General features: G+C 37.6%; 1 protein-coding gene and 1 long non-coding RNA gene across 4 annotated transcripts in view; one reads left to right on the top strand and one right to left on the bottom strand.

The window, feature by feature from the left end:
- KLF12 (Kruppel like factor 12) overlaps positions 1–27,723 on the bottom strand; it is a 424,035-nt gene that overhangs the window by 366,903 nt on the left and 29,409 nt on the right. The window lies entirely within an intron of this gene.
- On the top strand, positions 1,855–26,977 carry LOC118497333. The gene is made up of 3 exons (XR_004899859.1): positions 1,855–6,323; positions 17,862–17,864; positions 26,967–26,977. It is a non-coding gene; the product is annotated as an uncharacterized LOC118497333 (long non-coding RNA).

Below are 27,723 nucleotides of genomic sequence, written 5' to 3'. Positions count from 1 at the left end.
AGAAAAGCAATCTGAGAGTGGTTCGTATCAGGAAGGGTCCACAGTTACAGTAAAGTTTGCATACAGTAAAGTTTGCATACATGGAAAATCCAGCATGCCATGACCAGAACTGTAACTTTATTTAAAGTAACTAGATCTTTTTCAGAAATCCTATCACAGCGAAGCTCTGCAAATGAGTAGATCACGTTTCAAAAAATAGTCATACTTTTCTCCAAAGTATGTTACTATTATGTCCCAAAGACAAAAACCCTATTATTAAAAATTATTTGCATTTATAAAGAGAAGACACAGGAATGTGGAAATGTTTCTCCAAACTTTTCAAGTATTATTTAAAACTGCTGTAAGCACAATTATAAATGGTTATGAATTTAATATCATTATTTAATTAAATCTTCAATTCTTTTGTAAGGATTCTTATATTAAATTTCCCTCACTGTGTGATAATATGGAAATATACACACCCACACATGTATGAGCTGCTCAAGTGTAATTAATGATGCACTTTTATTCTCTATTATTGTGTGGAAAACATTCTGACACAAATAAATGAAGCATAATCATTCAGTGTAATGATTCAAATGTACTGATTAATGATACCAAATAGCTTTTCTGTTCTTTAGTTAAATTAAAATATTTACAGTCTGGGAACAGTAAGGGCATCCCTAAATGAGTGTTTTCTAGGTAATCATTTTCCCTTACTGAAATCACCTACCTTACCATCACTGAAAATAAGTTCTCATCAATTATAAAATGTACCATTATTTTCTGTGCAAGAAATGAAACTCTTGTCAATTAAACTATTACACAATGCTAAGTTGCCTTCAAAATGTTAAAAAGTGTTAGGAGGAGAGAATATGCATCCTAGACTCAAAGATATATGGCATTCTATTCCAAAAGCCCTCAGCACATATTAAACATGTTTTAAATGTTACACAAAGTATTTTCAAATTTTTTGTTAGAAATAAGCCTGTCACAAAAGACTGTATGATTTCACTTTTATGATACACAGTACAGAATGATTTCATGTTGAAATACCAAATTTATGGACAGAAAGTAGAATGGTAGCTGCCAGGAGGTGGGAGGAAGATGGGATAGGGAATTGTTGTCCAATGGGTCTGGAGTTTCAGTTTTGCAAAGCGAAAAAGTTCTGGCTATCTGTTGCACAACAATGTGAATATACACTACTGAACTTGTATGCTTTAAAAGGGTGTGATGGTTTTTTAAATTTATGTTGAAAGGAAAGAAGAGGAAGGAAGGAAGGAAGGAAGGAAGGAAGGAAGGAAGGAAGGAAGGAAGGAAGGAAGGAAGGAAGGAAGGAAGGAAGGGAGGGAAGGAAGGAAGGAAAGGAAGGAAGGAAAGAGGAGAGGGAGGGAGGGAGGGAGGGAAGGAGAGGGAGGGAGGGGAAGGAGGGGGGAGGGAGGGGGGAGGGAGGGGAAGGAGGGGCGAGGGGAAGGGGAAGGGAGAATGGACTCCTGAACCCTACCACAAACCTACTGACTATGACTTTTTCGCGACTGGGATAAAATACTAAACTTTGTAAAAACCCCCCAGGTGATAGAACTAAAACCAGCAGACAGAGATCTATCAAACTCATCAGTTTCCAAGTTGAATTAACTCAAACACAATGCCAGTCATGTTTAAAACTTCATTTTGTTTTTAAAAACTGTTTATAGTCATATGTAAAATAGTTCCTACAATGGAAATTGATCAGCTTGACAAGGTCACTAAAAATAGTAATACTGTTGAGGGCAGGGACAAAGGAAACCCCTTAGAGTTGCTCTATGATGTTTCCTCTTCCTGCCATTAAACGGATACTGATGGGCGGAGCCCAGACCCTGTCCCCCACCACCAGCGCCCCAGACAGCAGTATCTGCACCACACTTCTGGTTTAGGAAGCCTTCCAAGTCTTCGGTTGGGTCTGCAGGTGTCCAGAGAGCCTGTGATACCCAACTACTGTCCCCGGCCACTCGTGGGCCAAACGGCTGTAGAAAACTGGAAGAGCAATTAAACAGCAAAGTAGTAAAAAACAGGATAGGTCTTATAACCCAGCACTGCCACTTATTTCTAGATGATCTTGAGAGAAAACAGGGACAATGACCATGATTTGTCATGAAGATTCACTGAGAACATATGTGTAAAACAGCACAATAAATGGTCCAAAGTAGGTACTCAGTAATTAGAAAGTGACATTACCACAGCTGCTCTTTCATCTGTCTCCTTTTTATTAAAGTTTTATTTTACTACAATGGAGTTCAGTACTAATCATTCTCTATTAACATGCATGGATTTTTGTTCTCTCCTTCTAATTTATCACCTCAAGGATGTTTAATATGATGTTTCTCCTATGTTCTTCAGAGCTTATCATATGGTATTAAACAACTAGCAGATACTTTACTTATTGAATCAACAGATAACAATTAAAGACTTGTCATGCACAAGGCCTCATCCTAGGCACAGGGAATACTCTGATCTCTACCCCTGAGATACAACCCATGCTCATAAGAGCTAGTATGATTTCTTGACTTGCTCATTGGAATAAGCAGAAACACATATGTTATATATAGCATTGCACACAGGCATGGAAATTATCTTTCCACAGATTCACAGTAACTTGTTCCCCTACTCCACTCCTGCCAGAAAAATATCAGAAAATAAGTCACCTTACTTATTAAAACTACCAATTTTAACTGTACAGACTACAGAGTCTCATGTTTATCTCCCTCAACCAATGGGGTCTATCTAAAAATGAAAAGCACCTATACAGACCCAGTAGCTTATGAAAGAGCCAATCAGGTTTTTACCTACAGTATTCTACTGCAAAATTGCTGATTCAAGCACAAAAGGAATTCACAAAAACAAAAACATAATTACATACGAGGCTACAAAATATTTCCACATATTCACAGATTGAGCTTTCTCTCCAATCACAAAATCTCCTTTTCTCTTGTAAAATTCCTTCCAGTTAGAAAAAAGTGTGAGCTTAAAAAAAAATAATTCTTGAGGAAATTAGCTGTACTGTAAGTAGGGAAGACAGGGATTATATGGCACTAAAATAAGGGATCTGTCAATAAAGAAAAAGCACAGTTTTCTGCATTTGTTCAGCACCACACTCTGTCTCCCTCCTGCCCCACCTCATCTCCCCCACACCCCAGGTTCCGCCCCGCGAACTGACTCTGGCTTCCACTGCTCTAGGAAGGACCAATACAAGATGTTTCAGATGAACAAGCACATATTTCTGTACAAGATGACTATCTAGTTTGCTATTTCTGGCAAAGAACAGAGAATGTCCAAGGTTGTCAGTACAACTTTTATCTCCTATGATTTAACCGGTCCTTCAGCAAGCACAGAATACCACTTCAAAAGAAGGAAAGAATTTTTTTCCCATGATTAAACAAAGAAAGTCAGGAAAGATTTTCCGGGGTGGCAGTAATACCGATAGACTTTCAGCCAAGAGTTAAGTTGGTAAAAAAGTTTGAGAGAGGGCAATTAGAACATTTTTTTAAGTTATTACTTTGGCATTAAGTAAAGCCCAATAAGACAACTGTAGGCAAAGAAAACTGTTTCAACAAAGGTAATATAGCATAGAAAAAAAACAGATTCATTTGAAATACAGTGCTGGAGGAGAGCTCCGGACGGCCAGACAGAGAAACCAGGGGGCCCTAGAGCAACTGAATCCTGAAACAGGGCTGTAGACAAAATGACAAGGCTGAAATGGTCCTGCTTTGGGCGCTTCATGAGAAAACAGGGTTCTCTGGAAAAGTCAGCAATGCTGGACAAAAAGAGAAGGCAGCAGGAAAAAAGACCAAATCTGAGATAGAATGACTTTATTAAAGGAGCCATGGCCTGGAGCCCTGGCTGGTGTGGCTGAGTGGATGGAGCGCCAGCCTGCAAACGGAAAGGTCGCTGGTTTGATTCCAGTCAGATCACATGGCTGGGTTCTGAGCTCTGAAAAAAAGAAGCCATAGACATGTGCCTATAGGCTCTGAGCAGGGCTATTGAGAACAGGTCACTGTGGACATCGGCCAACACAATGGCACATAACCGCAATGCAGTACAGAGCTAAAACATAAGGAACAGTGTCTCTGAGATAACTTCAGTCATCTGACGTACTGAAATGGGCTGGGCAAAGAGCACACAGTGCACTCAAACATGCTGGCTTTACGAGGAGTGGCTCACAGAAAGGCAATATTTCTAGATCTTCAATTATTAGCCATCTAATAACGAATAATAATAAACAGTCCAAATGATTTCGTTTCAACAAACATTTCCTGAATATTTCTGTCATGTACAAAATTTTGCAAGTGTTCTCGGATAGAGGCATACATAAATCCAAGTCCAAAATGAGTTTTAAGGAACTCAGACCATAACTTATTTTCAAAAATTTGTGCAGTCAGTGTTGAAGAACTAGATTCAGCCACAGGAACTTACTATGTTTTAATGCTCGAAAGTAATTGAAAAATGGTAATTTCATATGGTTCAGCCTGATATATAGTACCAGACTTCAAAAACTAATGAAATAACTGTGATACAGAAGTCTAGACAAAATGTCTCCAAGGGTACAGAAATTAAAATGCAAAAAAAAGAATTCATTTGCTCTGACTTGGGAAAGCAGGACAGCTTCTTGGAGCAGATGGCATATGAACTAGGAATGAGGTTTTGCGAGTTGGAATAGTTAGAAAAGGGAGTATAGTGGAGAGGAAGTGGCAGATGGGAATTTTAGGGGGAAAGCAAGAACATAAGCACAGGATCATAAAGTGTAACAGAATAATTCAAATGACAAAATCATCTATTTTCATGTCATAGAACAAGCATGTGAAGTTCATTAATAAAAATTGACTTAAAGTCAATTCACTTGGTGAAGTTGATATTCTGTCTCATAAGCCAATAAAAACCTAGGATAATAAAACAAATATAAAGGTTTTCTGATAAACAATAAAAGGAAAATGAAATAAGAGTCAAGTCCACCACTCCCTATAAAAAAAGCTACATTCTCCAGTTCGCAGAAGCCTCAAAATAATATAATACCCTAAAAGCTCCTCACTGCACTACAGACGCATCAAAACCATGCGTTAGATGATCCTGTTCTGTTCAGTGGCCACCGTCCTTATGGATGCCTCCGCCTCCGCCCCAATAAGGAGGTTTTAGAAGGGCCTCCTTGGATTTAAAGGTCAAGTGCTTCTCACCACTCCACTTACAAATCACTACAAGTAACCATTATAAATTTACCACAGTACTGGCAAAAAAAATTAACAATCACTAGAACTTACTGATTGTTGTGTAGGAATAAAGGCTTCGGCATGGTTATGAGGACAGTAATGAATTTTAATCTACTGCTCCATTATACATATTATTCTTAACCATAATAACAGTGTTCCACTTAAGCTTCAAGACAGTATTTAAATAGGAGGTTTAGGAAACAATAAAGCCTAAAAAAATACTGTACATGTATTCCAAATTTAGAGTGAGTAGGAAATGTCAGGGGAATTTTATCACTTCATCAAACAATCAAATACTCTGAGCCAACAACACACAGAGTCCAAGAAAACAGGAGACGGGAATTTTTTTCCTCCTTATTGGAGAGTCAGCGAGCTAATAAATATATTAATCAAAGAACACATAAAAGACTTTTAATTATTTTTTTGGCAGGAAGCTTTCTTTTAAGAAAAATGTTAAATGTTGCGCTAGTTATAATGTATAAACACTGAACCCAAGGGGTACACATCGCCAGTTAAAGCAGCAAGATAAAGGGCAAATGAAGTTAGGGGACCAAGTGAAGGAGGAATCAGACAGGCATGAGGAGAAAAACACAAGACACCTCAGAAGAAAGAAACACGAAGAGAAAAGCACCCACAAGCAAACCTGTATGAACACAGAACAGCTGCCTAATGGTTCAAACTCTCCAAACATTTTTATGAAGACTAATAGATGTCTATCATGTCTTCATTTGTAAGTGCAAAAATGGGGATAGCTCATCATTTGCCTCAAGGGACACGGGAAATTACGTTAGAGACCGAACATAAAACCCACAGTCGGCAGGTTCTTTCCCAAGTAAAGTCCACAGCAACAGTAGAGCCTCATACAAGAAGGATATAATTAGTATTTTTAGAATGAGATATCCTGTTAAAAGAAAACATCAAAATGTTATAAAGTAATTGTTGTTCATATACTTGAGCATGATACAAAGCTTGTTGACAGAAGTTCTAGGGGTTGACCTTAATTGTGCCATGTAACCACAAATGTCATCAATCATGTCTCCATTAGATATTTTTAGGTTTAGAGAATTAGATGGTGCTCTTGTTGACAAGATCCTTCTACAACTTGATGTCAATTTGTTTTTTCTGGTCTATCAGTTGGGTTTGATTTTGGTTCTTAATTTAAAGATAGTAGGAGATGAATGATAACCTAAATTCAATGTGAGTTCAAACCTGGCAGTAAGGAAGCCCACCTACCTAGGCGTATGATTATGTCTGCCTACATGTTCTCTATATGCTATTTCCCTTTCCTGTGTTGCTGTTTGCGTCCTGAGAGTCTCCAAAGCATTCACCCAGCCGGCTTCCCAGATGCTAAGATGGTACAGAACCCTGTCACTGACTTTACAGTGGAATAAGAAGGCAGTGGTAGAGAGGCACAATGAAGGGCTGGTCCTTCTTAAAGACCTGAAGCAGGAGGTGCAGTAGGAGCACTGGAGCCAAGAGCAAGAAAACTGGCCACTTTCACCAGCACTCTCTTATTACCAGCCCACTCGACTACCTCTGTACCATGAATTAACATGGATAAAGCTTTCACCAAAAATTCACATTAATATAGAGCAGGAGTTAGAAAACTGTTCCTATCAAGAGCCAGGGAATAAATATTTTCAGCTTTGTGGGCCAAACAGTCCAAAGCAGGCACAGGCAATGCTTATACAAATGGGTGACTGTGTACCAATAAAACTTTACTTATAAAAACAGGCTGCGGGCCATAGTTTAGCGATGTCTGGCACTGATTTCATAACTCTTGGAAGTTATTTTTCTGTTAATACTCACACATTGACCTTTTCAGGGAATTATGAGTCCTGTCAGCTACTATATCATTTGGACGCAATGACAGTAGTAACAACAAGCATTGCTGAGACTGCCCCCAACCCGGCGACCAATCGCATTCCCTGAGTATTTGCTAGGTACTAGACACTCAGTACACTAATTAGATTACACATAATTCACTGAATCCTCACACCTCTCTGAAATAATCACTGTTATTATCATCCTTATTTCCAGATACAAATATCAAAGCAAGCTTGAATGGTTGTGACTCTCATTCAGAAGTGGTTGTGACTCTAATTCTTAGCTGCTATTTACTAGCCAGTGAACTTCTAACTTGAGAGTCCACCACAGCCAATGGGGAGCTTGTAAAATGCCAATTCCTGGGCCCCACTTTCTAAAGCTCTGATTTAGTCATCTAGGGTTGACTAAAAGGACTCCACCTTTTAATCCATACTTCTGGGAAATCTGGTGCAAACTGTCAATAGAACAATGAGAAATACTGCAATATTATTCATTTTTGCTGCAAAAAGCCAAGTATCTGTATGGGAATAGGGACTGCTGGTGCCTGCCTGCTAAAACCATAATTTAAGCAATGATTATCCTCACTGAGCATACACATTTTAGGATCAATTTTACTTTCAGCCTGGTTTCTATTTTATGCATTAAAATGATATAAACTATACTGCTATTAATATTTTATGTAAATATAAAAGAGGTTTAAATTTTAAAAACAGATTTTTGTTTTTAATTGATTATTTGCTAAAGAAATCAGCATTATTTTTAAACATGGAGACAGGCTGATAACCACCTGCTAGCATTTTTGTTTTAAAGACGTTAATCTACTATACCTCTTTCCTTGTATCTTTCAAAATATATACTGATTAGAACATACCACTTACATGCTACCGAAAATGCTAAAGAAGAACTATGACATCATTTGGCAACAATTTCATTTGGAGTTAACTCTGACAATCCAACTTGTTCAATGTGGAGTAGAAAGCATGGCCCAGGACAGAAGTTCAGATACAAGGCAGCAGCTATATGAATTTCGCCATCAAAAGCACATGGAGACAAGTGCACGTGATGTGAATGTTGACACAGGTCCTTTGTCAGAAGTTATACAGGTCACGGAAATAACAGCAGAATGGTTTCAAAATAAAAATCTTGGCAGGATTTTCTCACCTCTCAAAGAAGCTGATGCCCCTAGGCCCTAAGAACAAAGCCTCAGGTTTCCTATGTCCAGAATCTTCTGGGTAGCAATCTCACAAGGGCAGAGTTGGGGGCAGCCACAAGGGATGGAGTAGGGAATCAACATTCACAGAACACAGGTCAGGGCTCCAACTGTGGGCCAGGACATGTGCTAAGTGCTGGGACTAACCCAGTAATTAAAATGTACTCCCTGTTCTCAAGGAGTTTATAAACTGATAGAAGTCAGGTTTCTGGCCCCAGTGGGTGCCAGCTTCTAGTCATGTCATTAAAGTTCCTGAGCCTCAGGGGGTTTTTTATTTGTAAATTAGAAATAGTAAATTCTTCAGTTGTTAGCATCAAATGAGAATCTCTGTAAACAGTAAGTTACTAATGGATAATTAATTGGAGTTTCTCAGAGCATTGTGCAGAGGAAGCCAGAAGTGGGGTATCAACAAACCCCCACCAAATGCACATAGAGTTAATGAGCAGAAAGGAAGGAACTGCCAGTTACTGCGGCCAGGTGCATTCTTAACAAGGAGAACACTAATGAGGGCCTGGTCCAGGACAGTTTTACCGATATCCTCTTACTCTTAGAAATTGCACAACGATGAGTAATTGGAGGAGGGAGTGATATCCTACAGACTGGGATAAAAGTATGGCTCTCTCTCTCTCTCTCCCCCCCACACACACACATTGTGAGATCCTAAGGGGCAGAAGTCGGCTAAAAACTCCATGAAAGCTCAGGCCCAACAGCCAAGCAATTGTTACTACTCAGCAAAACTTACTGGAACATTCCACTAAGGATAAATACCCTTTTTCAGATGCATTCAATCCACCATAGAAATAACTGTGCCGGTGACCATGTTGCCTGCTGCTATCTTTCTACTCTGGGACAAAAAATAAAAGACTGGGGCCATTCAGGAATCAAACTATGGTCGACAAATGATACATTTATGGGCATAATTTGACTTATAAGAACCATATGGCTGGGATTCTGAACATCTAGGTTACTTTCTTTCCAATGCCACCATATAGATTTGAGATTTTTCAATGACTGAATTTGTTGGTCTAACAAAGTAAGTTCATATTAATTCCACCATTTTTACAAGGCATTGATGATGACCAGATTAGATTACAAATGAGAAAGCACTCTCAAGTGTTAATATCACCCATAAGTAATTATGATTAAACATACAAACTTCAAGTGCATCCATATGGGGATGTTACAAGACAATTGGCTTTAATTTTTTAGACTCTGTTGTAAACTGTACCATTGAAAAATAAGAAACCTGTGTAACAAATTATTCTACTACCTCTAGGGGAACTGTGCAATTACCATTTGTAAAAATTCACATGTTCTAATCATCAAAAAAGGTAATCAAGCCCTAAATACAAATCCAAGCTTCATCTCCATATAATTCATTTTACTTTATTCACACTATAATATAGTCAATAGTTTTCAGGTAAATTATGGGGTAAATGAGTCAGGAAACGCTTTACAAACACATACACACACACAAAGGTGGAGAGCAGAAAACGCGCCAGGTTCATGAATGCCGCAGATTCTGTCACCCACTGTAAACACAGGTGTCACTAGGGTCTCTTTCCAGTCCTTAAAACACCCTTCAAAATTTGATGATAGATTGTTAATTCCCACACCATTGTATTTAGTCACCGATAACATGTTGAAAATTCCAATTAATCTAAACATCTAGGCATTTAAAAATGAATTATTTGGAACCATCACAAGAGAACTAAGTATAGACTGTTATCTCTTATGAATAGAGATACAAAAAGCCTTAACAAAACACCAGGAAGCCAAAACTAGCAAAATACTTAAAATTACGTATCGTAACCAAGTGGGATTTGTCTAAGGTATGCAAGGGTGGTTTAACACCTGAAAATCAATTAATGTAATCCACCATATCAATAGACTAAAAAACAAAAACCATATAATCATACCAAGAGATACAGTAAAAGCATTTGATGAAATCCAAATCACTTTCACAATGAAAACATTCAACAAACTATGAATAACAAAAAGGAACTTTCTTAACACGATAAAGGACAATTTACAAAAAAACTACATAATGTATAATGGTTTGAGACTAGAAGCTTCCCCCTCTGGGATCAGGAAGAAGTAGAGAATGGATTGTACTAAAAGTTCTAGCTATGGCAATTAGACAAGAAAAAGAAATAAAAGCTATTCACATTGGAAAGGGAGAATTAAAATGAACTCTATTTTTAGACGACATGATCCTGAATATAGAGATTACTAAGGAATTCATTTTAAAAATTAGAACTAATACAAATGAGTTCAGCAAGGTTGCAGGATACAAGACCAACATACAAAATCAACTGTGTTTCCACATCTTTGCATGAATCCAAAAATAAAATTAAGAAAACAGTTCTACCTGTAGTTAATGGTACTGTATTGCATATATGAAAGACGCAAAGAGAGTATCTTAAAAGTTCTCATCACAAGAAAAAAATCGTAACTATATATGGTAACCAGACTTACTATGGTGACCACTTCACAATATATACAAATATCAAATAATTACAATGCATGTCTGAAACTAATGTTATATGTCAATTATACCTCAATAAAAAAGAAAATAACTCTATAATAGCATCAAAAATAATAAAATACTGAAGAATAAAGTTAACAAGAGAAATATAAAATCTATAGTCTGAAAACTACAAAACATTGTTGAAAGAAGTTTTAAAAGATTTAAACAAACGGGAAAACGTCCCACAGTCATGGTTAATTGTGGTGTCTTCATCACGGTGGTACTTGAGAAAGAAGCTTCCTCATCTTCTGAGAGGGCTGCCAGAAACCAGCTTCTCACACTGCAAGTGAGAACCAGATACCCTCCTGCTCACTCCTGCTCACTTGTGGAGGAGCCAGACTGACGTTAAAACTGACACAGAGACAGAAACTGGATCCATCCTTGATGATAATGTTGAGATGTTAAATCAAACTAATCCTGACGACTTACCTACCTCTGGACTCTCTATCATCAGGCCACCTAAGTTCCCTTTATTATTAAAACCAGTTTGAGTTCACTTTCTTTACTCATAATCAAACACATCTTAGTTTGGCCAAATTACATAGTTTGAAAATAAATGCTAATAAATAGCGAAGCATGAATATAATCTTTGAGGCAGGTGTTGAAATGGCAATGGTTGAGGAAAGGTAAACTATGTTTCCCCACGGGGTATTGAATTATGCTCAAAACTTTTTCTAGCTCAAAGATCTTACCTGAGCTCCATAATTCCATAATTCCACTCACAAGAGCTACTCACATGTGTAATATGACATATATTGAGCTCAGATTCTAACCCCAAATCAACTCTCCTGCAATGTCCCTACGTGAACAGCATCACCTCTTCTCACATTCACCCTGTACTAAAACTTCAGAATCCTTTCTCTCTCCCTGTTTCTCCACATTTGTATTCTCAGGAGCCAAAAAATACTTTTCAGCCCTGGCTGGTGTGGCTCAGTTGGTGGGAGTATTGTCTCATTAACCAAAAGGTGACAGGTTCAATTTCCTGTCAGGGCACATGCCAAGGTGGTGGATTTGGTCCCTGGTCAGGGCGTGTACAAGAGGCAACCCATCAATGTTTCTCTCCCTCCCTCTTTCTCTAAAATCAGTAAGCATGTCCTCAGGTGAGAAGAAAAAAATACTTTTCATAAAACACTCTTAATTTTACCTATTACTTGTTTTTAAGACTTCCTTATTTTAGGGTAGACCAGTTTTTACTTTCCACCAGTCTCCTTGACTCCGGTTTCTCCCCATTAAATCCATTCCGAATGATGCTCTGATTAAGCTTTTCACATTAACACTTCCACCATGTCGGGGTCATACTCAAAAAGCTCCCCTCGCAGAACGCAAAGTCGTGCTCCACAATCTACCGCCAGCCCAGGTTAAGTGCCCACTAAAGATTAAACTGGACAGTGGTATTAATAGTGGTGGGTTGTTTCATTTGCTCTAGTGAGGTACAAAAAAGTCACCATGGGCATCTTTAGCTGGCTAAATCATCTTTTTGAGACAGGCTGGGAGCAGTATACCCAAAACTTGGAAAAGAAAGGCAACTTCGTGGTTACACACCCACACCGTGTCTCCTGCTTCTTCATTAGCACAAAACATTCGGTTATTTCCCTCACTTTTCCCATGCTCGTGTTCTTGCCTCATCGAAAACAGGTCTGTCCTCTTTCCCTGCACTACATCTATGAAGAAATCATACCTGTGTCTCTTACTTCTTACAAGTACTTCTCATTTATTAATCAATATACTTGACAGAGCTACAAATCTAAAAAGTCTCCCCGTTCCCATGGAGATCCCACTGTTCCTTTTACTTGCTTCTGCTGACAATAATGTCCAAAATAACATGACATTTTTAGTGAAGAAATTAAAATCCAGAGATCATAGATATGAGCAAAGGTGGAATTCCATTTAATGAAGAAAAAATTTAGTAAAGTATAAATAGCCATAATATAGTCATTATCATTTGCTTATAAATATCATGAAGAAATTAGACTAAATTAATTTTTAAAGAACATTTCAGCTCTTCAATTCTAATTCTAAGGTTTTCCAAAGCACATCATCACATGCAAAAAAGAAAATAAAGTCAAAAATTTAATTTAAAAATTGTATTCAGTTAGAAAGACTATAATCAATACATTATATCTCAGGTCAATTTCCCTAAGTAGATAAAATAAAGAGAAACAGAAATCAAATGCAAATGAGCAAATGAGCATTATTTTGGTTTAAATAGCAATCCACTTTTTAAACCACTCCAATTTCAACATAAGTTACTAATTACAAAAAATATGAAAGTTATTCTTTCCTTTGGGAAGGACTAGTTTTCCCAAATATTTCAGAGTTCACCTGGTATACTTATGAAAACAATGAAAAAAATAGCTGGGAGATATTCCATATTTAAGTTACACAAGTATGTATTCAAGAATTTAAATCAGTATATTTTATAGATTCTGATGTATGTAATTTTACATATTGTCAATACATCTATCTTTTATGTATGTATACCATACTTACAAATACTTGTCATACATACAAACACATGTGAACACAGCTGAAAAAGCTTACAATCTTATTCATTCAAATTATCTATAATCACTTGGCAGATAAGAAAGCAAGAATAATGGTTTTATTATTAATAACAATACAATATATGTTCTGCAGGTATTGAGAAAACAATAGCTCCTGGCTTGAAAAAGCATATACAGCCCTGGCCAGGTAGCTCAGTTAGTTGTACGGCACCATCCCAATACACCAAGGTTGTGGGTTCAATCCCCACTCAGGGCATACACAAGAGGCAATTAATGAATGCAAAAGTAAGTGGAATAATAAATTGATGTCTGTCTCTGTCTATCTGCGTGTGTATGTATCTCTCTTCCCCCTTTTTCTCTCTAAAATCAGTAAAAAAATGTTAAGCATGTACACACAGCCTTTATGGAGAAGAAATGATCTGACCATGACAGGCTTCCGTAGCACCCTGCACTTCCCTTTCTATATCACGTGGGTTGTCCCCTCTCACCATCCCGTGCATTTCTCAGGGGAAAGGACTTGGTGAGGGATCCCCACAATGAAGCGCAATGCCTGGCACTTCAGAGGGACCTGGTAACATTTTTTCCACAACCAGAAAAGCTTTTAGGTCTACTGTTCTATTGACTTGGCTAATTTTGAAAGCATGTTTGAAGCTACATATTTTCAGCACAAAGCACCTCACATAAGTAATATGATCTACAATTATTCTACTCATGTTATGCAATGTTATTTCCTTTCTGTTGTTTTGTGCTTTCAGATTGCACAAGATAACTCAGTTCTAATTTCCATTTCTAAGAATCGGTCAATAAAGTCAACATTTTGTAGACTCTGGTCATATACCCTCTAGCCTACGAAGTTCACACTTTTAAATATCCAGGTAGAACAATGATCAGTTCACTTCCCTCTTTCTTCAGATCCCTGTCTTTTTTGAGATGTGACTGAAAACCCCACGTGGGACTTCAGATTAGAAATGTCAGGGGGCAATGACAATAAAGCTGTACCCAGTGAAACCTCAACTGTCTAGAGTCCTCAAGGAATAAGTCCTCCAAGATGGCTGAACTCTTGTTACAGGGAACACTTTCAGGGCCATACTTTTTACTTGAATTCTTGAAGGCCATGTTTATAAATTGTGTTACAGCAGAATGTCCTGAAGACTTAAACAATTCCTAGTGACTTGAAGGTACCCATTTGAACACTGCTTACAGGGAGGAGTGACCTCTGCCAAGCCCCGCATCTGATTGCAGAATTGCACGGGTGTGCCAGGTTACGTTCGGCATGGTATGGTGATACCATCAGGGACACACAGTTCCCCCAACACACAAGCATACCCTGTATCTCTGACACCTTCATGGACTCCTCTGAGGAAAGCAGCATTTTCCCCACCCAAATTCCTACCATCTTCCATCATGTCATGAGCTAGCTCTTCTACTCTAAAGAGGGTCACCCTCTTTAGACTGAGCATGCTGAGCAGTCCCTCTCAGTTTTATGTTCCTTCGCTGACTCGTGCTCAGAGGTTGTTTCTGGAGGTCCTCCTCTTCCCCTGTTAGTTATAAAATTCAGCACTGATACTGAAAGGTACCGGGTTCCATCAACTCGGAAAGTTTCCACAGAATAATTCTAACTAAACTCTAAGGTCTGTCTTAAATTGTTTATCTTCCTTTGCATCCACTGCCCCTTTCACTAGCACTCAGCACAACACAGTGCGCAGAAAACCAAAATGTGACTGACTAGACTACACCTAGCCACAAGGAAAAAAGTCCCCCTTTCTCCTAGCACAGAAAAACAAGGCGGCACCGAGTATTATAATCATAATGAGCCTCAGTCCAAATACCACAGAATCTCCTAATAAGCAAGATGTAGTCTAAATAAAATGTGGTTACTAAAGATTCAATGACTTCACTTGATCTCTTCGGAAAAACTCTTTTAAAGGCTGAAACAGTGGCCTAGGATTTCCTTCAAGCTTTCTCAAATCAGTATTTGTAAATCATGTTTCTGTTTCCACGGAAACTAAGTAGGTTATACCTGCAGCAAGAAAACTCTACCAATGTCATTTTCCTTTTATCCTTGCTTACACACGTGGTTACTGCTTATGAGAAGGGAAAAAAATTCCCTTCCATACCATGGATAGCACCATGAAATGAGAAGGAAGCCAGAGTATCACATCCTCAGCCTGTGACTCCTCCTGGGAAGACTAGAATAAAAACCTGCCCAGAGAGCTCCAAAAAAGCTGGAAAGTAATTTATGATCTAGTCCAGTAACTATCCCTCACAATCTGTAGCATTTCGCTTAATTCATCACACGAAAGCTTAAACAAAAGAGTTAAAAATCTGGACTTACTAGAAACATCAGGTCAGGTATTTCTGGGTTCAAATTCCAAATCTCTTTCCTTGGCTGAGTTACTTCACTTCTGTTTCTAACTCTTAAAAAAGGGAAAATACCTAGCTCACACTATGCTAATAGGAATTCAGTTAAAAATGAATATAAAATACCAAGGTCAGAACAATTCTGTCTCTGAAAAGTCTCCAAGAGCCATGTTCAAAGATGGCGAAACTGGTAGTTATTCAAGAATTTTATATGATGTGTGAAATAAGGATTTTTTGTTGCACTCTCATCTTAGAGAGTTTACATGAAGTCATGGCATTTTCAGAAAGTACAGTACAGTATCCTTTCTCCAAACATCCGCAAATAAACTTTGAGAATGTGGACCCATCTTTGCTGGGTCGGCAAACACCAAAGTTTGCCCTGACTTTTTCTTCAATCAACCACCTTGATCTTCTCTAATAAAATAGGAAACCTGAGGCACAACTCACAGATGGATAAGTTCTAAACATAATGACAGAGTTTGTTTAAACAGTTTCAAATTCCTAAACACCATGATTAAATCTCAGGAACTTGTGAAGCATCAAAGCCCTGACCCAAAGACCCAAATGTTGCATTTGCTGCTAGATTTGCTGCAAAACAAGACTCAGACACTACCTCTCTGCATTTTTAACACATTTTTAAGTTTTAAGTATTTTCACAAACATTTAACCACACAGCATACTTTAAAATATAAATGTTATACATATATTCATGTGCTTTTACAACTTAAATGTGTGCAATTGCAAACCAACTTTTATCTAAAGCAGTAACTCATTCTTTTCCCATACTACAGGCCCAACTCCACAAACTGCTCCTCCAAACACTTTTTTAAAATATTTCTTTTGAATGAGAGGTGCATCTATCAGCCCAAAATGCAAATATTCAGAATTCAATGTTCTATTCTCTTTGCTTTATAATACATATAAATCCAAAAAAAAAAAAAAAAAAGGAAGAAACTAAGAAATGTAATCAACCAACCAGCTAAACTAATCTTACAGGCCATAGTCAGCCTCTAGTACCAAATGATCTTTAGACACTGCTGCTCTAAATTTCCCTCTGCTCCATTCACCTCTTCATAAGATCCCAGGAATCCCGGTCCCAGGAATGTAAGCATTTCAGCCATCATACTAAAGGCAACTCAGATTTTCAGTTTATCATACAAGGCTAATGCTGAACTCACTGCTCAAAATCTTGAAATTATACACTGATGAGAGGACACTGAGCCCATTTTAATTAAGTGCTAAAAATGGCCCAGGTAAATGCTAACCATCAGTATTTGCTTATCCCCTGACAAAAGCTTGGTGTTATAAATTGCTAAGCTAATCAAACTATTATTATTATTATTATTATTATTACCACTACCACTATCACCAAATCCAGAAGCACTAGGATCTTGGGTGTAACTTTTGACTCAGAGCCCTAAGAGATAAATCCCTATCTTTGCCTCTGACTTTATTGCACTCAAGCTCTGTAACCTAGTGCAGGTTGCTGTACCTTTATCTACAGAAGACAGACAATTTCTAAAGCTCCTTCAAGCTCCCAGGATTCTTTAGGCCTAATGCTTTAGAGATCGTATCTTCTGAATAATGAATAGCTGTCTCAAACCTCAAACTTGGGTTTGGGTTTTGCCACAAGACGGAATGCATACTTCCCAGATATTAGTCAATGCCATTGCAAAGTACCACTGTAGTGGTGACCAAGCACCACAGGCCTTGGTAACCTTTTTTTTTTTTAATAAATTTTGTGCAAAGAGTCTTCAGCACAGGCTTAATATTTTTCAGAAAATAGTTTGCTAGATCACTTATGTAGCACTAAACTATAACTAAGCAATTATATTCAAAACCTTAAAAGGTATTACATTTAAGAAAACAAGTAAACAAGTTCACATTGAAAACCGTATTTCCAAAACCTTCAAGTGGCATATGTTCAGAGGCCTGGTTTTATAACATTAACGTGCATTTACTTTCTGAAGGTTAGGAAAGGCTATGTTTATGACTAACTTTTTACTACTCAACTTAGATGCTAATATCATTATATAAATGGGTTTTAGAGAAATCTTTTTGCCCTACCTCAATCCCCGTCAGTATTTAAGCCCCTCACAATGTAAATCTTACTTCGCTCAGAAACATAAGCAAGAACCCTCTCCGATCAAGAAAGACTACCTGAGACCATCAAATCGAAGCGCTGGTCTTACACCAGACGCTGTAACTCTCAGCGTGTAACCACCTTCAGCACGGCCACACATGTTTTCCCACACCACAAATACCAAATAATTCATTTCATAGATCTTGCAACACAAAGCAGATACTAAGTGCAGGGTACTAGGGAAGCACTTCCAATGGACATCTAGAACATTCTTCCCCTTTTGTAAAATTCCTCACTTGTAACGCAGCCGTTCCAACCCCTCCTCCCACAGCTCCACGTGGGGGAAGACTGTCCACCCTCTTCACCCCGGACACCAAGTCCCGCGGGAAAGCGGACGGCACAGGCCATCAGGGTGCAATGCTAACAACAGGGCTGCCCACGCAACATGCTGTCAATATAAAATTATTCCTAAGTATATAATGTTTTTAATTATCATCTTAAAATTTTTATTTAACAAGTTCTAGAACACTGTACAATTTTGTTCTGGCTGTAGAAAAGATTTTCGGTTCAACTTTTTTAGGATTACCAATAGGAATATCCTTTCATTGATAGAACATCCTTTCATAACTGGTCATTGGAGGGTTTTTTTTTTTTATAGTGTCAAGTTAAAACAATGATTTGATCTAAAAATGTGGTTATTTCAAAGACGTCAGCCTAGGTGCTAAGAGATGCGGTCAACAGTACAACAGAAAATGCCTGTTCAGAGGTCCTGTACACCCTCTACATCCGTGTGACTGCGGGGGGAGAGGGGTGGGAGTGGAAGAGGGCACAAGGGGAAGAAATGGCAATGGAAAAAGCACAATAACAATCAACTGTTTTTAAAAAGGGGACTCTACCTCTAAAATAGCACAGCAGGGATATGCTGGCTACCAGTGGTCACTAACAAGCAGATAATCTCCTCAATTGCTTAAGGATACCCCACAGAGAATTTGAAGAACAAAGTCCACATATTCAATCAGAGGCATCTGGCTAATTTAGAATGCATTACTTTTATTGGACTCTATAGATCTTTTTGAGAAAAAAAAAACAATCAAAATTAAGAAAATGTTACCTTTTCCCTGAAATGATCTGAAACAAAAGACAACTTCAAAATCACTATGAATATGTATGAGTAAGCCATGATTCATTTCAGCCTAATTTCAAAAGCCTTCATCTATTATGATGCTATCAAATAAAGTGCAGTGATTACACAAATAACCAGGCATCCCAAAATGAGACCTATTCAATACTTTATCACAGCATCACAGTTTACAGCATGATTTAGAGACAAATGATAAGAGTTTTGTTAGAAGTTGATGGAGTTAGCTAAAACGTGACATTGGCATAGATCCTGAAAAGTAAACTTAACATGAGAAAGATGAGAATAATTTTTCCCACAGGACTAATTACCTATCCAAAACTGAGTACTAAAATTTATCTTATCCTGTTATTAAAATACATACACACTATACAAAAATAAAGAAGCATATACAGGTAACAAAATTTCCCAGAGGAGGTGTTTTTTGGGGCTGTGAGTCATCTTAGTCGCACATACTGTACTTTATTTGAATGATTTGTACATTTTGTTTCTAGACAGTTCTGAGTACTGCATCATTATTCCTCTGTGGGCGGGCAGAGACAGTCAGTGAGGGATCAAACTCATCTCTGTTATCCAGCGTGTGTTCAACCACAACGTTACCGCCTGACACTGCTGCGCAGTCACATAAACTGAGACTCGCAAAGATGAACATGGTACCGAAATGTCTTGGCTTGTGTCTCCTCTGAATCGTTATGAATGACCTACTACTCAATCCCATACGGTTTCGGCGAATCTACATGCTGGAAGTTTTGAACGCCCAGGACCCTACTTTCTTGGTCAAGGCAGATTCGGGTTTTACTGTATTTGTCTCCAGCTCCCCCTACATTTTGCTCAACCTCTTACTTTCTGTTCCTGGCACCACTATTTCCCAGGGCCAAGGGCTGGAAATATAATACAGCTGGAGCCAGCACCCAGTTTCAGAAGTCTATCATTTTCTGTTAAGAAAACATTTTCCTAGTTTAATATATAAGTTCATGAACATATATACAGTTTTACTAACTAAATCCATCGACTTCTAAGTTCACTAGATTTATTTTAAGAAGCACTACACAAGCACACCACAGGAAACCAATAAACGATGGTGGCTGTGAGGTAAAATACGGAGTGGCGAGGCTCTCATATTTTAAACTGCGTAGTGAACATCACTAAAGTAGGCTAGTTTGCCCTTTGTGCCCTGCACAGAGTCCACAGGAGTACTGCGCGCCTGTCCTTTGTACAGTTTACCCACTTTTGTTCATTTAATTAATTTCTGAAATTACCTGTCGGGTGTTTACCTTTTCTTTTGGACAGTAAGCTGCACAGTTCATAGCGGGCTGGGTCTCCATTATGCTCAGTGCATCACCAGGTCCACGCACAGTGGGGGCCACTGACTGTTTTTCTGTTGGTAAGAGATCTGTTCTTCTACTAAGTAAACACAATGTTTACTGGATGACAGTGTATATAAATCTCTAGAAACAAGTTGGAGACATAATCATGCATCTCAGATGGGCTGTTTAAGACAGGTCAGGAGATAGACTGTCCAAGAAAACGGGGACTTATTTAGCCATTTCAGAATTCTTCAAATACAAGTGTTTTCTAGAAATACAATTATATGAGTTTTATAATCTCCAAAACAGAATTGGGTTTTGTCCCTACTTCTAACTTTATTGTACACTATTTGTTTAAATTTTTTTAAAAATACCAATCTGATTAATAAAGTGAAACACAGGAAACAAAGCTAAGAACAATAAAATCATGTCACTATTATATCTGAATCAGTCTAATTAGAAGCATCATAGAATACACAGTGGAATAATTTGATATTACTGTAGGTTTATGCATAACACAAAAAAGTTTACTGGGAAGGCAAGGGAGGGGATGGAAACATAGAGGAAAGAGGGGAAAGGTCTTTGGTAAGAGAATAAATCCATAAATACATATGGAATAGGATGCACAGACTGAATTCCTGGCTTCTCTCACCAAGTGCACAGGTGGAGGAGACAGCATTACTTGGCTTCCAACCTGAACATGTTAACAGAAAGAGAGCTTCTGAAAGAGAACCTTTTTCATAAAAGTATGAAGTGCTTTTTCAACTAATACTCAAACCCTGAAAATAAAAGGATAAAAAGTAATACACATTGTGCCTGATTACCTCCAAAGGTAAAAGAGGAAGAAGGCTCTGTAATGTGAGAGGGAAAGTCTTTCAGACCACATGCAAGGACAGAATGTGCCCAGGAAAAAAAAAAAAGAGGGAGAGAGAGGGAAGGAGGGACGGAGAGAAAGAGATTCAAGCCCAGACACTGATGCGCTCAGCATCACATCTTACTGTATGATAAAATTAAGGTAGTTATGAGATAGCAATTTCTTGTCAGTCTGAAAAACTACGGCTGAATTTCACATATGTGATTGAGCCCTTATTCTATACAGTTTGGGCCATGGTAATTGGGAATTCAAGGCTATTTGTAAAATATTGTCCCTGTCCTCGAGGCACTCACAGTCAATTATATCCCATGATCATATTTTTTGCTTGCTAGCTGTTACAGGCTTTGGGTGTTTCACTTGTAGCTAGAAAATGCCTGCAGAGCTTTAAACAAGTAACTCTCTGAACTGATATTTGAAATTGTTTTGATAAATACAGGTATTTCCACAGCTGCCTTTATCAATTTTTTAATTGGACATCTTAGATATTGATGTTAAGTTCAAATATTTAACACAAAATCTTCATTTCATTATCAAAAACTTTTATGTATTACTTTAAATATTGGTGAAATCATAATATACTTCACCACAAAAGTTAATGGTTTCTAACATAATGAAAGTGAGACTACTTTAGCATACTTTATCATTGAATTCCCATTTCTTTCACTCAACACTACATTTCAAAACAAATTTTTTTCCAATTTTTAAATGTTCAATTTTTTCAAAATGTACATGTTATTGATTAGCAATAATGACATTTTCTAGAGATGAGATCAATGCAGACTTACAAAAGTGCTCACAGGAATTCTGCATGTTTCACTCAGTTATCAAGATAATAAATTAAATCATATCCAAAAATAGGACTGCCTAGAAAATAGGTGATTGCGTTATGCTACATAGATAATTATTAGACATCTGCTTTAACACAAGTATACATTGTTAATTATTTTTCTCTATCTCTAGAGACCCTAAGGTGTTTAGCAAACTCTAATCTGTTTCCGTAAGGATCATACAGGGTGGGGCAAAGGTTGGTTTACCGTTGTTTGTATGGAAAATAATACAGTAATAAATACACAACAATATAAAAATAAACTGTGTTTCACATACTGACAAATGTAAACTTACTTTTGCCCCACTGTATCTAATACAGCCAAGCCAAACAATTCAAGAAAGACTTACTTATTGTTCCTCTGTATTATGATAGTGTAGTCTTGGTAATAGATTCAGTTCTGATTCAAAACAGCTCAGAGGAGAAAAGCATCAAGATGCCCCTACGGGACACACGTGTATTCCGGATTCAACTTCTAAAAGCAAAATATTCTGGACAGAGTTGCTATGCAATTCTTCTCCAAACTTTCCAATAAAAACTTGCCAGCACTGTATCACTAAGGTAAAATAAAGAATTTAAAGATGATTCTCACTCCATAGAAATAAGAGTAAATAGGAACGTTAAGTCATCGCTTTTTAGATCATTTTATGTTCTACTCATGAAAGCGTGAGGTAGCTAGGGATACATATCAATTTAAAGAATAGAAAAGCATCTTAGAGAAGTAAACCAGACACATGTTAGAAACAAGAAATAGGGAAGGCCCTGCAAAACCAGTTAAGACCTGCCCTGCACTCCAGCATCGTGCCCCTAAGCCCGGTCCAAGAAGGACCAAACGAGAAGCCAAGAGAAGGGACCAAAGTGAAAATGTCCGTGCCTGGGCCTTCAGATTTCTGAGTCGACAGCGGTCGCAACAAATGTACCCTATGACATTTCAGAAGAAGTGACTGAGTATTAAGACAAAAAATATTTAGTCACAAGTTACATTAGACAATGTGTCTCAGGGACAGAATTCAGGCTAATACACATAGGGTCCTTCAGTTTTCATTCCACAAAAATTGCTATCTTAATCTTCAATATACAATTCAGGCACATTTATTTCAATGCTATGCTTCTTCACTTGCAGCATTAATCATCTAAGAAACTGAATGTATTACAGACACTTAACACTCAATAGAGATCATAAAAGGGCTCTTTCTAAATTATTTTCAAGTATATCTCTCATCTCCTTGAATGAATATGTGCTTATGTTCTCTGCAACAGCAATACTAATTGCTCCAGGTCTAGGTCATTCTGGCACTCTTAGAATCTCTCTAGGTCAACTTCTCAACACTATTAGGAAATCAGACAACCACTGAATTCCAACTGACTCCAACTACTCAAAACTCTTCGGAAAACTCTGAATGTTCATTTACATGTTATCTTCCTTCAAGGAGCCATGTAGGACTCCTTCAAGAGCAAACAACAAAAAGTTAACACAGTCACATCAAATTTTATACTGAGAGTAAATACACTCTATCTTTAAATATACATGAAAATTTTACCTAAGTTATTAATATTGCATGACAAAAAATTTTCAATAAATTCTAAAACGTGGCATTTATGTATCAGATTCTAACTAAAAATGAGTAACAAAATGTAAAATCCAATTGCTTTGAAATAACCATTAGAATATGTAAGAGAAAAAAGTACTAAATTTGAACGTTTTTAATAAATTATACACTAGTTTATTTTTCCTTTTTTTTCCTTTTTACCGAATTTATTGGGGTGACATTGGTTAAGAAAATTATACAGGTTTCAAGTACACAATTCCACAACACATCATCTGTATACTGTACTGTGTGTTCACTGCCCCAAGTCAAGTCTCACTGCATCACCCTTTCTCCCTCCTCATAGCCCGCCATCTCCCTCCATCTCCCCCGTCCTCCCCTTACCTCCCGCCACCAGCCACGGAAGCTTATGAACAAAACGAACTAGCAATGCAAAATAGAGACAGACTCACAGATTAAACTAGTCTATTTTTAAAGATATAAAGTACAAAAATCATGAAATTAAGAACTGCTTTATCACCAAATGGACAACTTAAAAATACATTGTTTAAATTTATGCTACTAAACTTGAAAATAGTCACAAGATTATTTTGGAAGTAACCATAAATATCAATCAATGTTGACTTAAAAGAAGCAAGAAATCTGACTGGATCAGTCACTACAAAACAGATTTTGTAGGGTGTGATGTGGCAGAGGACAAATAATTATTTTTTAAAAAAGATACAATGTTTCTCAACATTTAAAAAATAGATAACTTATTTTGAAAACATTTTTAAAAGATTATTCTGATGCTGTAGGAATTACTCCAAAGCAAAATAAAACATAGAAAACTTATTAATTTATTATTGAAAAGTAACTTCGATAATAACAAAGCATCAATAGGTCAAAGAGGAAGATCATAAGATGCTCAAAAGCTTTGATAAAATTCAAAATCTGCCCCTGGCTGGCGTAGCTCAGTGGATTGAGCACGGGCTGCGAACCAAAGTGTCGCAGGTTCGATTCCCAGTCAGGGTATATGCCTGGGTTGCAGGCTATGACCCCCAGCAACTGCACATTGATGTTTCTCTCTCTCTCTCTTTCTCCCTCCCTTCCCTCTCTAAAAATAAATAATAAAAATAAAATCTTTAAAAAAAATCTTGCCTTTAAAAAAAATTCAAAATCTGTTCTTAGCATAATTCTCAGTGGAGGAAAAAAAGAAACGATGCTTCTTTAACATAAAAATATCCATCCAAGCCAATGGAGATCTCCTACAAAAACATACCAGCAATGGCCAATTAGAATATATAAATGGTCAAGGGGGACATTCACAAAAGCAAGTACATATATGAAATATCTATAGAACTCGACATAAAAGTTGCTACATTTTACTGAAAAACAAAGGTCTGAATTAACTATAAATACATATCACATTTCTAGAGAAAAAATAATTATAAACATAGGGAAGAATAAATTGGCAATAATAATAGCTAAGACACTCTTAAAAATGAATGAAGATTTGAACTAAACTATATTAAAATGTCTAAAATATAGTATTAAAATACAGTGAGACTAAGGAAAGGTGGGAAGCTTCAACCAATGGTTGTGAGACCTCAAATGTTTCAAAAGATATTGGAAATCTAGAATTTTTCAGTGTAATTCTTCATGTTTCTTGGTTGGCTTAAATCTAGGAAAGCATTGTATACTTCCCAAAAAAGCACTTTTGTGGGCTAACCCAGCCACAGTGGACCTCAGCCCCACCCACACCCAGAACTTCCTGCCTCACCCTGAGCTCAAGCTGCTTCCTGTGCCTGGACAGCCCTTTCCTCTCCCTCCACCCATTCCAAAGCAACCCACCCATTCCAAAGCAACCCACCCATTCCAAAGCAACCCACCCAACAATGTGCGGCTCATAGGCCATCCCTCTACAGAGCAGTCTTAGACCCTCTAAGAGGAATTACCATCACTTTTCCTCTACAACGAGGATTGCGGTTCTTATCATAGCTTCACTTGAGAAGTTATCCAGTGTGCTCTGTCTTTTCCTCTAGATTGGAAAGCAAGAACAATGTCTGATAATACCTGCTCCTATCGGTTAGCCAGACAGAGTGATGATGCTTTGTGCACAGCTTCTGTAATCCTCTCAAGAAATGCAAAAGACATTATTCCCATTTCATAGGTATGTAGTGCAGTTCCATGACTAAATGGGCCCTGGAAGGACTAGGATTCTGGTTCTTTTTGCCAGATTTCACCAACCATATCACAGTCAGTCTCAAACAAAAATGACTTGGGATTTTCCTTTGAAAGGAGGTTAGCAGAGTGAGAGATATGGCTATGACTAAGAAGAGTGAGTGTGAGGGTGAGGATTTAGGCACCTGTGGTCGAGACAGAGGGTATAAGCACCACACGAAGCATCATAGCAGTCTAGTAAGAATTCTAATTCTGGACCTGAGATTTACTTCCAAAATACAATTGGTATCCAATATAATCTAATAAAACACAATTTAACTTAGCACATGCTATTGATTCACTTGAACTCTATGTATTCCATTGGGAAAAAGAAACACATTGAAACTGTACTATATAGTATGAAAGAAAATTTGAGTCGAAAGACATATTTTGAAATACCCTTCATATTATTTTCATTTTAAGTGCAGTGTCAAGTTTTTATAATACCTACTTTGTCACTGCTCTATAGCAACTAAAAATAAGTCATCTTTGAGATAACTATACTAGCTTACCTTAAAGAACTGAAAATAATCCTAAAACAATTTGTTGAAAATTTCTTAAGTGACAATCACTTTGTTTGAGACATTTCAGGAGCTATGAGTGAAAAAAGAAAAGACAATCTAACAACAAAGCTCTTTCAAGAAATGATATGAAATGTCCAATTAACCATTCATCCTAAAGAACACAATTTTTTTAGAGTGTCTTTAAAAGTACATCTTGCATAGGAAACATCTGTGCCAATGAAAAAATGAATGGTCTTTTTAAAATGTTATGAGAGCCCTGGCCAGGTAGCTCAGTTGGATGGAGCATCATCCCAGACACCAAAAGGATGCAGGCTCCATCCCCGGTCAGGGTGTGCTCAGAAGGCAACCATCAATGTTCCTCTGTCACATCAATGGTTCTCTCTCTCTCTCCCTCCCCCCTTCCCCCTCCCTCTTAACCCCCTACCCCCTAAAATCATTGGATGAGGATTAAAAAAAAGTGTTCTTAGTTACTAAACTAGAAATAGAGTCTTCTAAAATGTAGTCTTCTATTAGAAAAACAGAATGGCATGCTTCTTCTTTTGTTTTAGATTTTTAAAATATATGACTTTTTAAGCTGCATTTATTAAAAAGGGTAAGACATTAGGAAAAGTTAAGCACTTTTCTGGTCATTTGTAAACTTGTTTAATATTTGTTTAAGGTTAGGAAGCCATAAATTTCAATCAATCATATCTTGGCTCAGATTTTAAGTTATTCATATTTAATATTTGTTTTTACAGCCAAAATACTTAACTCTCCTTTCAAAAGAAAAAGGGATGCCAAATTTAATGTATTATCATATCATGAACAGGGGGGTCAGCAGACTGTAGAGTCTATGGCCTTCTTAATAAGGCCTGCTCTCCAAGAATAGCATTTACATTTTTTTTAGAATTAGTAATTTATTTATTTGTTTGTTTGTTTTTAGAGAGAGGGGAAAGGAGGGAGAAAGAGAGGGAGAGAAACATCAATGTGAGGTTGCCTCTTGCATGCCCCCTAAAGGGGACCTGGCCTACAACCCAGGCATGTGCCCTGACTGGGAATCGAACCAGTGACCCTTTGGTTCACAGGCTGGCACTCAATCCACTGAGCCACACCAGCCAGGGCTGCTTTGACAATTTTAAAGGTTGTAAAACATATGTATTTTAAAGGGTTGTAAATATATGTATGCATATCTACACATACACACACACACATATACCCTCAGACACCTTGGAGCCAGCAAAGTCTAAAATTTAAGACCTTTAAGACCTTTATCAAAAGTTTGTTGACCCCCCCATCAGAGTATAAGAGTTTTTTGTAACTGTGGGCTCCTATGCAGCCACTGACTTCACACTACCCTCTAAGCTGCCCAAGAGTCTGAGCCAGAGTACAAGTAATGAAGCGTGGTGGGGGGATGATTTTTTAAAATATCCTTTATAATTACTACAAAGTCTCAAACACGGCAGCCTCAGGATGACAAGGTGGCTTCAGGGAACTATCCTACACTTGTACTTGAACATACTGAGATTTGAGAGGGAGTGCGTACCTCACAGGTGGGGGTTAAAGGAGTAGGACATACTATTTCATACATACTTCCC

This window comes from Phyllostomus discolor, chromosome 11 (genome assembly GCF_004126475.2).
Source record: "Phyllostomus discolor isolate MPI-MPIP mPhyDis1 chromosome 11, mPhyDis1.pri.v3, whole genome shotgun sequence".
Taxonomy (NCBI): domain Eukaryota; kingdom Metazoa; phylum Chordata; class Mammalia; order Chiroptera; family Phyllostomidae; genus Phyllostomus; species Phyllostomus discolor.
Note: the sequence above shows the minus strand (reverse complement) of the source record. Positions and strands in the feature narration are given on the sequence as shown.